This window comes from Ochotona princeps, chromosome 7, assembly GCF_030435755.1.
Source record: "Ochotona princeps isolate mOchPri1 chromosome 7, mOchPri1.hap1, whole genome shotgun sequence".
Taxonomy (NCBI): domain Eukaryota; kingdom Metazoa; phylum Chordata; class Mammalia; order Lagomorpha; family Ochotonidae; genus Ochotona; species Ochotona princeps.
Genome location: NC_080838.1, coordinates 47,593,740 through 47,609,154, shown reverse-complemented (window position 1 = coordinate 47,609,154; position 15,415 = coordinate 47,593,740).

Here is a 15,415-nt window from a genome sequence, read left to right as displayed (position 1 = left end):
ACCTCCTTAGGATATTGAATTGGAGAATCCTGGCTTAAATATGAATGTACACTGGGAAAAAATAGACAATATCATGTTTTTTTTTTAGGAACCTCTTGTGTTATTTTCCATAGTGACTGCATCATTTTGCATTCCCATCCACAGAGTACAGGGTTTCAATTTCTGAACAAATTGTCCATCCTCTGTAGTTTTACTTTTTTTGTTTTATTGATTTTTTTAAAATTGGAAATCCAGATATACAGAGAGGAGGAGAGATAGAGAGGAAGATCATCCATCCACTGATTCACTCTCCAAGTGGCTGCAACAGCCAGAGCTAAGCAATTTGAAGCCAGGAGCCTCTTCTGGGATTCCCATGTGGGTGCAGGGTTCCAGGGCTTTGGGCCATCCTCGACTGCTTTCCCAGGACACAGGCAGGGAGCTGGATGGGAAGCAGGACCGTGGGGATTAGAACTGGCAGCCATATGGGATCCCAGCACGTTCAAGGCGAGGACCTTAGCCACTAGGCCACTGTGCTGGACCCTGTACTTTTTAAAATACTAGCCATCCTGACAGGTGTGGGCTAACAATCTCAGTGTGGTCTTAACTTACATTTCCTTGATGACTGATGGCACCAAGCATTTTTTTCCAGGAGCTTTCTGACTGATTGTACATCTACTTGGGGAAAATGTCTATCAGGTTCCTTGTTCATTTTTAATTGAGTTATTAGTTTGTTTCCTATTTGTTTTGCCATTGAGTTGTAGGAATTCCTTGTGTGCTGTAGACACTTACCCCTGATCTTGTATACAGCTTACAAATATTTTCCCCAGTTTGGTAGTCTACCTGTTCTTTCTGTTAAACTCATTCCTTTGCTGTGCAGGAGTCATTCTGTGTGATTGTCCTATGCGATTGTTCTGTTCGTATTACTTCTGCTATTGGTGTCATTGCCTAGAACAATTATCATGAAACTTTTCCATTATGCTTCCTTCTGGGAGATTTGGACTTTCAGTTCCTACAGGTTTTATTGTTGTTTTGTTTATAGCTGTGATGTTGTCTTTTAAGCTATTTTTGTGTTTTTGAATTTTTGTGTTTTATTACAACAAAATAATTTATGATGATCATGTGTCTGGGGGAAGCATTTTAAGATCCTTGTTGTCTATATTAAAAAAATTCATTTTACAGCATTAGGTAGATTTTTTCCCCAAATTTTATTGAAATACACTGAACAGATAAATATTGTATATACTCAAGTTGTACAGTATTATATCTTGATAGATGCATACATTGCAAAATGATTACTATAATCAATCTAGTTAATCTACATGACCTCACATAGTTGCACTTTTTATGTGTGTGTGGGGTGAAAACACCTAAGATCTATTCTCTTAACAAATTTTGAATATACAATACAGTATCATTTGCCATTGTAACCATGATATACATTAGATCTCAAGATTAATTCATCCTGAGTAACTGAGAATTGTTTTTATTTCAGAGATTGTATTTATTTTCATCAAGATAGAAAGAGAGAGAGAGAGAGAGAGAAAAAGAGAGAGAGAGAGAGAGATGGATCTTTCATGTGCTAGATCACTACTCAAATATCTACAACAGCCGAGCTAGGTCAGACTGAAGCCAGAAGATGTGAACTCAGGTCTTCCATATGGGTGAAAGAAATCCAAGTACTTGAGCCAATACCTTCTGTCTCCCAGAGTTCATAGGGACTTGAACACGACACTGGCATGGCAGGCAGGCATCCCAAGCAATGACTTGATCTCTGCACCAAAGGCTCCAGAGCTGAACTTTAGTATTCTTTGACTGAAGCCTTGTTTTCCATTCCCTGAAGTCCCCAGCGACCAAAATTCTCTATGTTTCTATGAGTTCCACTTTTTTAGATATCACTTACTGTTTGCTCTTTGCCATCTGGCTTTTTCCACTGAGCGTGCTGTCCTCCAGATTGAACTCAGTCTTGGATTTAATCTGATTTAATAGTTAATCTTGGATTTAATAGTTTTATGTATCATGTTCTTATACCCTCCCAGACTCACTTGTTGGAGTCTCAGTTCTGAAGATGATGGTGTCAGAGAGACAAGGTCTTTGATAGGTAATAGGATCACGAAGGCAGAGCTCTCACTGAGATTCATTCCTTTGTAATAGAGGCAACAGAAAGACCTTTCAATCCTTGCACAATGTGACTAAGTTGGAGTCTATGCTGACTGGAGAAGCTGGCCCACATCAGATCTTCCATTGCCTCAATCTTGGATGTACAGCCTGCACAACTGGGAAAATACATTTCTTTTGCTTATAGTCACCATTATGTCAATTCACTCTTACAGCTGAGTCTTCTGACCTTTAATGTTCTTTCTACTGTGCTGCAATCATAATATCAGCTCAGCCACTTGTTAGCTTGTGAACTCAGGAAAGTCCTTTAACTTCTCTTGGGCTCAGTATCTACAATGTGGGCTTGAAACACATGCCATACTCTGTTATAGTGTTGCTTTAATATTGTATGACTTTTGTATTTCCACTTGTGTTTTCTGCTATATAAAAGGACACTGATGGGTCTAGTGTGATGGCTGAGTAGCTAAATCCTTACTTTGCATTGTTGGGATCACATATGGGCACCAGTTCATGTTCCAGCTGCTCCATTTCCCAGCCAGCTCCCCGATGGTGAGCAGTAGAGGATGGCTCAAAGCTTCAAAGCTTTGGAACCCTGCACCCATGTGGGAGACCCAGAAGAAGCTCCTGGCTCCTGGCTTCGGCTCAGCTCAGCTCTTGTTACTGCAGTTATCTGAGGAGTGAACCAATGATGGAAGGTCTTTCAGTATTTTCTCTTTGTAAGTCTGCCTTTCCAATAAAAATAAATAAATCTCAAAAAAGGATACAAATTTATGATTCCACACAATTTTACTCTCAAAAGTGTCCCTGGACTCAAATGAGAATGTTTGTATTGGCAAGAGAATAGTTTTATGTATCATGTTCTTATCACATAATAATATAATGATGATGATCAATATGGGCTAGGGAAAACTTTAGAGGTGATAGACATATTTATGATATAAATTGCAATGATGACTTTATGCTTATATAGCTGTGTCCAAATCAAGATGAGTATGTTACATCTGCTAAGGTTTTTTTTCTCTGTGAATTATGACAAGTGTTTTTTTAAAAAAGATTTATTTATTTTTATTGGAAAGTCATATATACAGAGAGGAGGGGAGACAGAGAGGAAGATCTTCCATCCATTGAGTCACTCGCCAAGCAGCTGCAATGGACATGACTGTGCCAATCTGAAGCCAGGAGCTTGAAGCCTCTTCTGGGTCTTCTGCGTGAATGTAGAGTTCCAAGACTGGGCTATCCTCGACTGCTTTCCTAGGCCACAAACAGGGAACTGCATGGGAAGCAGGGATAACTGGGTTTAGAGCCAGTGCCCATATGGGAGGCCGGAGTGTGCAAGGTGAGGACTTTAGCAGCTAGGCTATTGCACCAGGCCCAACCCAAACATTTAAAGAAAACCATTTTTGTGAAAGTAGCTGTGTTGTAATTATCAGAGGCCTATACTGTGATATACTCCTTCTCATCTCCAAGATGGTTGAAATTCTTGAGATTTTAGATCAGATCTGAAGATTGTTTCCTGAGAAATATTAAACTGATGCCATTGCTTCTGATACTACATACAATGAAACAAAGGCACAATGAGAATTTTATAACCTGCAAACTCCAAGTTCCAAACAGGCTTTTGGGACTATTGAGCATCTGTTTACCATTACTTGTAGCATTTGTCTAAGTATTCTCCAATGGCGTCATCCCAGGCCTCCCTCAGTGAATGCCTTTTGGATGTACAACTAGTGGGCCAATCTACATGGCTCTGTGTCTTGATTCATGAGGGCTCCCTTGCTTAGGATGCACTGTCTGAGTTTCCTATTTTTTCAGGTAAAGTTCAGATCTCACCTCCACCTGATTTCAAATCATGTTGATCTACATCTAGGGTTTTGTTTTGTTTTTGGAGTTTTTTCTTTTTCTTAAATATTTATTTATTTATTTTTAGAATAAGAATTTTTTTGAATGGCAGTGACACACACACACACAGATTTTTAACCTTTTAATTCACTCCCCAAATACCCACAACCCCCTAGGCTGAATTAGATGAAAGCCAGAGTTCAGAACTCAGTCCAGGCATCAATGCGTGGTCAGTCAAGCCATCTCCCATGCCACATCAGCAGGAAGCTGGAACTGGAAGCAGAGCACAGGTTTGAACCCACACAGGCCAACAGAGAAGGTGGACATTTGAAGTGGTGTCTTAATTGCTACACCAACAGTCCAGTCCTATGGTTATTTTGTTTTCTGATCTTGTCTGTAGCAGGGAGCCACAAACTATGCCTTGAAGCTTATTTTTACAGATAAAATTTGGTTGGAACTGAGTCAATGGTTGTCTTTATTATAAAAATGCAGACTTGAGTAGTAACAGCAGAGACCGTAAGGCATATCAAGCCTCAAATATTTACTGTTTGACTCCTTATAGAAAGTAGCTACCAATTTCTGCTCCATAACAAATCTCACTTCTTACCCACTGAAAAACTAGAATCTAGTATGATGGAAACAACACTTTTCCCCCCTGAAATTAGTATTTAAAAAAAGTTTCAAAAAGATTGGAATTACAGCAGCATGTGGAGTGAAGATTATTTTTTTTATTCCACCTTTAAATGCAATTTAGGAATTTTAGTAACATGAAAATGATAAGAGATATCTTAATGTTTTGGCAAATACAGTAACAAAACCAGAAAATATTACACAAATATCATGAGGCATGATACTAGTAAGAGGATTATCTTCTGATGTTTTCCAAGGTACACTAGCAAGGAGTAGTATTTGAAATGGAACAGCAAGGACTCGAACTGGGGCTCATAACAGTGTCACAACCATCACCTTCATTCATAGCATTGCAGTACAGGCACCAATTTCATTCCTTCTTAAGGCTAAATTGTATTCCACTATGTGTACATACCATTGTTTTATGCATTCTTCATCTTTTCCTTATTGTAAGTAGTGCTGCTGTGGACAATGGTGTATTGCTATTCATGTAAGTCTGTTGGGTTTTTATGTTCTGTTTTAACTGAAGCAGCTTCCTTATTTAACACCATAAAAGGTCATTAGAAAGTTTGTGGAAAATGTGCATTTTCTTTTAATTCCATTTTACATAACTTTTTGAAGTACCTGCGTGTTTATAAAGTACCTGACACCTGCTAGACACTCTGCTAGATGCTGTGTACTTCCTGGGGAGCTGAGAGCTCATCCAAATGCCTTTTCATTTCTTGGATCTATAGGTCCACATCACTGGGATAATAAGGTATTAACTATGACATAGTTATTCTGCAGTCCAATGTATGATGCCATTCAGGGATTGGAAGGCTATCCGCAGGAAATACACTCAAAAATCAATCATAATATTGCAGAGATTTTTAACCAACTTCTATCAGCTTGTTTTCTTCTCAAATGCCTACAACACCCAGGGATGGGCTGGGGCCTGAGCCAAAAGCTGGGAAAACAATCCAGGTTTTTTAGTGGTGGCAGAAATGCAGTTACTTGAGTCATTATCTGCCTCCCGCGTGTGCACTCTGGAAAAGCTGGAGTCAGGAGCCACAGCTGGGAAGTGAAATCAGCCTTCTAATGCAGGACATGAATGCCTTAAACACTAGATTAAGCACCGACTTTTGATCATATACTTCATAAAAGTAGCACCTTTTTTAGGTTGATCAAAGTCTATTTTGTTTGTTCCAATAAATACACTCCTGTCTAAAAATTCTCCTGGGAAAAGGAGGATTCATATCTCGCTTGTAGTGCAACACTGGTTGCTTCTCAGCTTCCTACAAGCAGAACAATTAAAAAAAGAACAAAACTGTGCAGGACATAGGCCTTAATCATGCAACTTTGATGCAAAGAAAGAACTAAATCTTGCTTGAACACCATTGTCACTTGCTAGGATATCTGGAAAATTATTTCGCCTCTGCACACCTATTTCCCAGGATAATATCTATTTGGTAGAAGTGTTTCAGGGATGAAACAAGATTAACTCACCTAACGGCAGGTTGTGAACTCAAGGGTTGTGTCAACATAAGAGGTTAAAAAGTTGCTATTTCACAAACATGTTCAGATAATTAAATTCTAATAACTTCAGAGCAGTGCCAGAACATATCAAAATCCTGCTGCTTGCTAAAGAATGTAATTGAAATTGGAAAAAGTTTTCCATGATAGAATCCAAGACAGCTTTATAGTTTAAAAAAGCTACTGAGTTAAGGAGAAATGTGTCTCTATTAGGTTGTTGTGGTTGCCGTGGAAGTTTGATTTGATTTGTAGTTTTGAAGACAGAAATTTCAGACAGCAAGATACTGGCCTGGCAAAAGCCTCATGGTGGAAGACAGAGCACATATGAATGGAGGGACACAAAGCAAACCAGTACATAAGGGAGAGAAAGGGCCTAAATTCAAGGTTTCATAACAACCCATTATGAGAACTCATGAATTCACATGAGCCTTGCCTTCTGAGGGCACACCCCTAGTGACGTAAGCACCTCCCTCTGGTTTATGTCTGCTTGAGATTCTACCACCTTCCTGGAGTAGCACTCTGGGGGCCAAGCCTTCAACACCAAGGGCCTTTGGGGACATTCAACAACTGAACCCGAGCAGTGTCCAGCAATTAAGTTTCCTCAGAATTGAAACATGCACTGACGGCCCAGCGCAGTAGCTCAGCTGCTAAAGTCCTTGCCCTGCATGCACCAGGATTCCATATAGGTGCTGGTTCTAATCCCAGAGGCCCTGCTTCCCATCTAGCTCCCTGTTTGAGGTCTGGGAAAGCAGTAGAGAATGGCCCAAAGCTTTGGGCCCTGCACCCACATGGGAGGCTCCTGGCTTCAGATCAGCACAGCTCTAGCTGCTGTGGCTGCTTGGGGAGTGAATCATTGGATGGAAGATTTTCCTCTCTGTCTCTCTTCCTCTCTGTACATCTGACTTTGCGATAAAATAAATAAGTCTTTAAAAAAAATAGAAAGAAAGAAAAATGAAGCATGCACAGAACAGTTTCTTCTCTATTATGTAATGAAGCACAATGAGATCTTTCTCTTTTTTTATTTTTAAAAATTTATTTATTCATCGGAAAGCCAGTTACAGAGAGAGAGAGAAGGGGAAAGATTGATCTTCCATCAGTTGACTCACTTCCTGTACAGCTGCAATGGCTAGGGCCAGAAACCATAAGCCAGAAACCTCCTCCACTCTGTCTAGGTGGGTGACAGAGGCTCAAGAACTGGGCCATCTTTTATTGCTTTTCTTATGCTATGAACAGGAAGGTGGTTATGAACTTGAGCATCCGGGGCATGAACTATATGGGATGCTGGGATTTTAGGAGATGAATTTACACACTACACCAAAATGCTAGCCCCTTGGATCAATTTCAAAGCCCGCACACAATTCCTCATGACATGCATTGCCACACACCACACATTGTTCTACTTTTACAACTTTCATTAATCTGTTTCAGTTCTTTCTCCAAAGCCACATAAAATATTCCTAACTATACGCCCTCCAAATACTTGAAGAGAATAACCAAGTCCTTCTGCTATTGTCTTTCCTGAGGACTAACCAGATTTTCAAAATGTTTGCCTTTCAGACAACTGCCATTTAAATGCGTTAGTTTCTATCTTTTCATCATGGTATCTAGAAGGGATCACAAAATTGCAGATATGGAAGGAATAATCCAAGAAGGAAGTCACTTTCCTTACTCTAGGGACCCTCTACTTCTACTAATATGAATTGAGGTCACATTAAAAATTTTAGTTGACTGGGTTGTGAAAACTGAGCATCGAAGTTCTTCACGAGCTTGTTCAGTCTAATCTCACTGTACGGTGTGCTGCTGTGCTGTGCTAACAGTCGCAGCCTGTCCTGTGGTGTCAGTCTTGAGACATTGTACTGACCTCAGTGGACTGTATTCCTGTGTTCTGGGTATTTACCTTCACGTGTTTTGACCATGTGGAGTTGCAAGAAGCACTAGGAATTAGATCTGCGTATGCCGCTAGTCTAGCTATGTGATCTTCGTCAGTTCCCATCTTTTCATTGTATTCATTTGTGAACTGAGAAAAGGAGCCTCCTGGTCTCTGAAGTGTCCCTTTCCACTCCAACTCACTTGATTTTCTGGTGGACATTTGCAGGTCACCTTTACCTGAGAACTTTATTCGGGCTTGACACTTTTTTCTTTCTTTCTTTCTTTCTTTCTTTCTTTCTTTCTTTCTTTCTTTCTTTCTTTCTTTCTTTCTTTCTCTCTCTCTCTCTTTTTTTAATGTTCTGAATTTTGCATGCTTGCTTGACTTAGAATTTCTGAAATGATGTTGTTAGAAATGGTGTAAATAGGGCCCGGCATGATAGCGTAGTGGTTAAGAATCTCACGTTGAACGTGCCGGGATTCCAATTGGGCGCCAGTTCTAATCCCGGCAGCTCCACTTCCCATCCAGCTCCCTGTTTGTGGCCTGGGAAAGCAGTTGAGGACGGCCCAAAGTTTTGGGACCCTGCACCCGCATGGGAAACCTGGAAAGAAGTTTCTGGCTCCTGGCTTCTGGCTCCTGGCTCCTGGCTTCGGATTGGTGCAGCACCGGCCTTTGTGCTCACTTGGGGAGTGAATCATCGGACAGAAGATCTTCCTCTCTGTACATCTGCCTTTCCAATAAAATAAATAAAATCTTTTAAAAAATGGTGTAAATATCTTCTTGCTTTTCACTGAAAATATATGGGTCTGTCACTGTTCTGTAAATTAAACTAAAAGTTAACCTTTAAAAAAATTTTAGTTGAAATTTTTGATTATTTTTCACAAGAATTGATGATTCTTGCCATGTTATACTCATTCCATTTTCCTGTAATAGTCTTTTCCAAGATTCAACAACTAAAATATTCCTTGTGGATTCTTATCTGTCAGATAAAAAAGTGAAAAAGTGTAGAAAAACACTTTGATTCCCAATTTTCTGTTTTATGCAACCTGTCTTTACTTCTGTCTCTCCTTGGATTACATGAAACTCAACAACAGAGCTCCTGAATCTGTATTATTCGGTCCCCTTTTACTGATACTTTCTTGAGTTGGCTGATGATCTTTGTATTCAAGACTGGCTTGGTTAAAACACAGCACTAACCCAATTGGCCTTGCTCCACACATCCTTAGCCCATAGGACTTGTAGCCAGACTGCAGGGTTGTGCCAGGTGGAAAGATCAAGATGCTAGACAACCTTGGCTGGATGACTACCAGAGCAGGGATGGGGGAATACTTGCTCGTCACTACATTTCATCTCTCTTGCACTTCATCCATATGCGAAAGGATCATTTAATGGGTGAAGGCAATCAATTTATATACTGGGAAAAATAAACAGTGGCTTGCAGTTGGGGATCATTTAGTGTGATTCTGCTGCATACAAACAATGAGATTTTGGGTAAGTCACTATCCCTCTAGTCTTCCCTCGGTATGTGAAAAACGAATATTGTAGATAATAGCTAATCTTCCTTTCGGCTTAAATGTCAGGGTTAAGTGCACCTCTGGGAGTGCACACAGGCTCCACCTTGCCATCTGCCACGGCAGACTGCTGTATCCTTGCTTTGCTATCTGTTTGAAGGGCATTTCTTACTGAGACAGCCAGGACACGCAACGTTGTGAATTAATGGTTTGTAGATTTAAAATTACTCCTCTAACCTATAACCATCTCTCTTTCTTTAAGAAATACACATGGCTCTTCTTCCTCCTTGCCATATGACTTTGGACAATTCCCATCCTGCTTTGTCACATTGTCTCAGGCCTGAGGTGAAATCCAATGTAAGAGGGAAAGGCACAAGAATGAAATTTTATCTGCTGTGTTGCATGAACAACAAATAACAGACTTGGGTTATTAAGCTGGAAAAAAGCTTATGAGGGGCTCATTTGGTGGTATAGTGAGTAAAGCCACTGCCCATGACTCTTGTGTCCCATACGAGCACTGTTCAAGTCTAAACTGCTCCACTTTCAAACCAGCTCCCTGCTAATGGCCTTGGAAAGAAGCAGAAAATTGCCTAAGTGTTTGGGCCCCTGCACCCATGTGGGAGACCCAAAGGGATGCTCCTGGCTCCTGGTTTTTGTCTGACCCAGCCCTGGTCTTTGTGGCCATGTGGAGAATGAACCAGCAAATAGAACATCTGTGTGTGTGCATGTGTGTGTGTCTATCTTCCTCTCAATTCTGCCTTTCAAATAAACAAAATAAATCTTTAAAGGAAAAAGGTTATGATTGTCTGTATGAATTAATCCAATTCTAAACAAGTTAGTTACTTGGGAGTATGAAACTGTCCCTGCTGCTTTGGAGTCACAACCCACAGTGTGATCGGTCTCAACCAATGGTGTTCTTTGACCTTAGCAAGATGTCTTGGCATCAGGTGCTTCCAGCATGTGTAGATAGGGAAAGGCTCTGTCTTCTAACATGGGGAGATCACATGAGTACAAAGTGTTCACATTCAGGATGGTCAAAAGGTAGGAATTATTACCAGTAATTCTCAAATAATTCTCTTCTCGCTTGGAAAGTGATCTGGAAAAGACTGCTATCCCAGGGGGCCCACCTTGTGGTGTAGTAGGCTAAGCCTACATCTGTGGTGCTAGCAGCCCACCCACATGGACACAAGTTCATGTTCCAGCTGCTCTACTTCCTATCCAGCTAGTGGTTAATAGTCTAGGAAAGCAGTAGAACACAGCTCAAGTGCTTGGAACCCCTGCACCCAAGTGGGAGACCCAGAGAAAACTCTTGGCTTCTGGCTTTAGATTGGCTTAGCTATGACCATTGTGACCATTTGAGTAGTGAAGCAGCAGGCAGAAAATCTTTCTCTTTGCCTCTCCTGCTCTCTGTGTAACTCAGCCTTTCAAATAAAAGCAAGATAAATATTTTTAAGAGGATTGCTATCTAAAAATTACATAGCTAATATTTTATTGCTTCTCTTTCCCCAGATAACTGAGGGCTGGGGAAGAAAGTAATTGGTCCTCTCTCTACATGGCTTGATAGGGATTTGGCTGGGACAAGGAAATTAAAGGATACAGTTTAGCTGCCAACATCAAACTTTATGCCTAGAAATACCAATTTGTAATCATCTACTTGGATTACTAAATTAGAATATTTCTTTTCCACTACTTACGTTTTTCTCAAAGATAGTTGGATACACTGATAGTTTTTTTGGTGAAAAATAATTTGCTGTTTTTATGCTTTCTAGACTTAGAACAGTGAAGTTAGGGCTACCAGGAAGATAATAAACCTATTTCCTGTAACCTTGGTCTGAGTTAGCTGGAATTGATGTGACAAAGTGGCACAGACTAGATTACTGAATAGCAGTGATGCATCATCTCCCAGATCTGGCACAAGGCATGCCATCAGTGTCCCACTAGGAGGGCTGTGAGGGTAGGGCTGTTCCAGGCCTCCCTCCTTGCCCAGAGATGGCCATCTTCTCCCTGTATCTACTCATCGCCTTCCCACCGGAAATGCCTCTGTGTCCAAATTTATCCTTGTCTCACCCTAATGATCTCACTGTAACTTTTACTACCTCTATAAAGAGCCTATTTCCAAATAGGGTTACATTCTGAGGTTCTGGGATTAGGAGTTCAGCATCTAAATCTCTGAGGAAGGTGACACAATGAACTCACAAGACCAATCTTGTGGGGGACCCTTTCTAAGTGTAACAAAGGAGGCAAGAAACTCCAGAGACCCTATTGGCCACATCATTGATTTGGGCAGAGAGTAGTGCTGCCAGTCAGGAGGAAAAGATTATAGCATTCCCAATTGTGGGCAGGTCTGAGAAGACCTCTTAGATCTAGTATTGTACAAAGTCACAACAATTTGATCTACCCATTTTAATTGACTTTTTGTAGATTCTAAAACCGAACCAATAGGGCTCTCCACAAAATAGATTGAAGTGTTCTATTGGACTATGTAGAGATGGCTGATTTTATAGACAGAGAAGGGCATAAAGAGAAACAAAAGAATGTAGGTGGATTGGTCACTTGGAAGTTACTTCCCTTTTAAGGTATAACTGGGAGAAAGAACAATAGAAAAATGACTGGTCAACATCAGGTTGCCTCAAGTGTCTTTCTTTTCTTCTTCTTTTTTTTTTTTTTGGTGAGAATTAAAGCCAAGGGAACTGTATTATTAGACTGACTGAAACTGGTCTGGCTTGGGAAATGTGGCTATTATCTCTCTATTCCTGTTTCTCTGAAGGTCAGATGAACAGTTTAGTTTCAGTTGATGGCTTGGAATTCAAACGTGAGTGACTCCATTTTGACTTTTAGCCTAGTTTGGAGGAGTCCAGAGCAGGAACTTAGTCTAAAACAATGGCCTTTTGTAATTTTTATTTACTAGCACATAAAACAATTAAGGAACAACTTGCAGACATGACCTCCTAGATATTTAAATATAAACAGAATTTGGTAAACATGAGTCCTTTATGTGGCACTAAAACTTTTTTATTGGTGGAAACACAACCTGGAGCCTGCAAGGCAACCTGATCAACTGTTTGTGATGCTGGCATCTGAAATGGGTGCCAGTTCATGTCTGGGATGTTCCACTTCCCATCTAGTTCCGTGTTAATGGCCTGGGAAACAGTAGAGGCTAGCCCAAGGCCTAGGGCCCCCATTCCAATGCAAATGTAAGGGAGACCTGGACAAGGCTCCTGACTCCCAGCTTTGGAGTGGCTCAGCTCTGGCTGTTGCAGCACTTTAGAGAGTGAAGCAATAGATGGAAGATCTCTTTCTGTGTCTTTCCCCCCGCCCCTCTGTAATTTAACTTTCAAGCAAAATAGAAAATAAAAAAAGAAACACAGCTTGTCTAATATTCTTTCTGGGTAAAATACTTTTTTATGGAAACAATTTGAAAAATCAAAAGCATAGAAAGACAATTATTTTATGATTTTTCAGTTTTTAAAACATAAAATATATTTATTTGAAAGAGAGGAAGATCTTTCACCCACTGGTTCACTCTCTAAGGAGCTACAACAGCCAAGGTTGGGTCAGGCCAAGTTCAGTGGAGGCGCCAAAAAATCCAGTCCCATTTCCCACTTGGGTCGCAGTAACCCAAGCACTTGGGTCATCCTCTGCTGACTCCTCAGGTGTATTAGCAGAAAGGTGGACTGGAAGTGGAAGAACCAGATTCAAACTGGTACTCTGACACTGGAAGCTGGTGTTGCAAGTAGGTTAACATATTGTGTCATGATACCAGTCGCCAATTTTTCTCTCATTACAGGAAATTACATATAAACAATTCATGTTTATTTTTACATGAACTCATGCAACCAAATTAAACCACATATTCCAAGTGCCTATTATAAAGCAAAATGGAATTAAGAAATGTATTAGAGTCATAACATTTTAGTGCAATCTTCTTAAATCCATTCTGCCCCTTACAGGATTGTGGGCAGGCCTGAGAAGATCTCTTAGATCTACTAAACTACCACTAGCTATGTATATAAAGCTCTAGGAGTCCAAAGTGTTTTTATTGTAGCAAGCAATGGTCAAAGAACCTTATTTATGCTTTCTTTTTTAATGTTTAAAGTTTTGTTATAACATATGGCACAGTTCAACAGAATTAAGACCTTATCCAAAGTGTCTTACATATATCCTAGTATCGGATATTGGAGAGTCTATCTCACTCAATTCAGGTGTCTTTCTCCTTGCTTATTTTCGCTCACTGAGATATTTGACAAATTCTCTGTTGGTCTCAAAAACCTCAGTTAAAATGGAGATTACTGAAATACTATCACTTATACAAACAAATATTGTTAAATTTTATGAAATGGCTTTGCTAAAATTACTGCTTTGAGATTTCTTTTTATTAAAGATTTATTTTGTTTTTATTTGAAAGGCTGAGTTATAGAGAGAAAAAAAGGAAGAGAGAAAGATCATGCCCCAAATGGCTGCAAAAACTGGAGCTGAGTCAATCTGAAGTCAGGAACCAGGAGCTTCCTGCAGGTCTCCTACAGGGGTGCAGGAGCCCAAGGACTTGAGCTATGCTTGCCTACTATCCCAGGCCATCAGCAAGAAGCTATATCAGAAGCAGAAAGACTGAGACACAAATTAGTGTCTCTATGGTGAAATCCTAGCCTATTATGCCACAGTGCCAGCTCCAGCCTTGAGACATTTTTAAGACCAGCTGGAGTTTGATTGATGTCTCAGCGAATTGGCCATCCATTCTGAGTGTTGGTTTTTAGTAAGTTACATATGTATTTCACAAATTTGCCAAATTGTACTTTTTTTTTTAAAAAAGTACTGTATATTAGAATTGCAGGGAAAATGTGTTTAGTTCATCTTCATTTTCTTATCACCTTGCTGAGTAAAGGTCACTCTAAACCTTGTAAAATATGAGATATTTGAATGTGAATAAACAAAGCAGCCACATGATGGCAGCATGTTAAAAGAGTAAAGAATTATTCAACTGCTGCTATCCTTTTAATTTTTAAAAATCTGTACAAAAAGAAAGGCTGTTGCGTCTGTTATATGAATTCCTTATTTGATTTAGCTCTTACAGGTGCAGGAAATGAAGTGATAGTTTGCAGATCTCAAAAACAATAAGGAGTGTGAGAATATAGAGCTGTAAGTTCTCAGATTTAAAGCCAGACCCAATCAGACAATTACATCTTCCAGTTCGAATCGTTTTTGTTGCTAGTGAATGATACAGAGATTGATAATTTATGGATGGTGCCTGATATTAACATCCTGTGATTACACAAGATACTTTTGACTGTTCTGTTGTTTATGCATTTTTTTAAAAAAAACCCTCTCCGTTATGTATTTCCATGTGTTTTGTACTTTTGACTGAATCACTAAAATAGTGTATCAATTCATTTATTTCACAAATAAAAAACCAGTTAACATTTGATAATAGTTGGCGATAGGAAAGAGAAAGGAAGAGAAAGAAAGTTGCTGTGTTGGAAAGGTCTAGGTGTGACTACTCCTAGGCCTCCATGTCATGACACATTTTCCATTTTCATACTATCAGCTCTGCTCTCTTTGAACCTGCCTTTGCTCTCAGTCAGGCTGTCCTTTGCTGTGGCAGGCATGACTTTAGGCTATTGATGCAGTTACTTCCGTGAAAGTTCTCTTAAAAGTTTCAGCTGAAGTGCTGGGGCTGGTTCCCATTGGCCTGCCTTGTGTCGCAGACACAGGAGGAATGGGGTGTTCTGATTTGGGGGGCCGGGAGCAGGGTCCTTGGCAATGTGGACTTCATCGCTTTCCTCTTCCTGAACAATATGGATTGAGGGTGGAAGAACAGAGGATTCTCCAAGCAGAACCAGGCTGTTGTCACCTAAAGGAAGGAATACTGACAGAAGCGACAGCTGTCCATTACAGAAATTTAAGAGGCACACCTTGTCCTCAACAGATTTATAAATGTAAATAGAATGTAAATAGAATGTAAATAGAA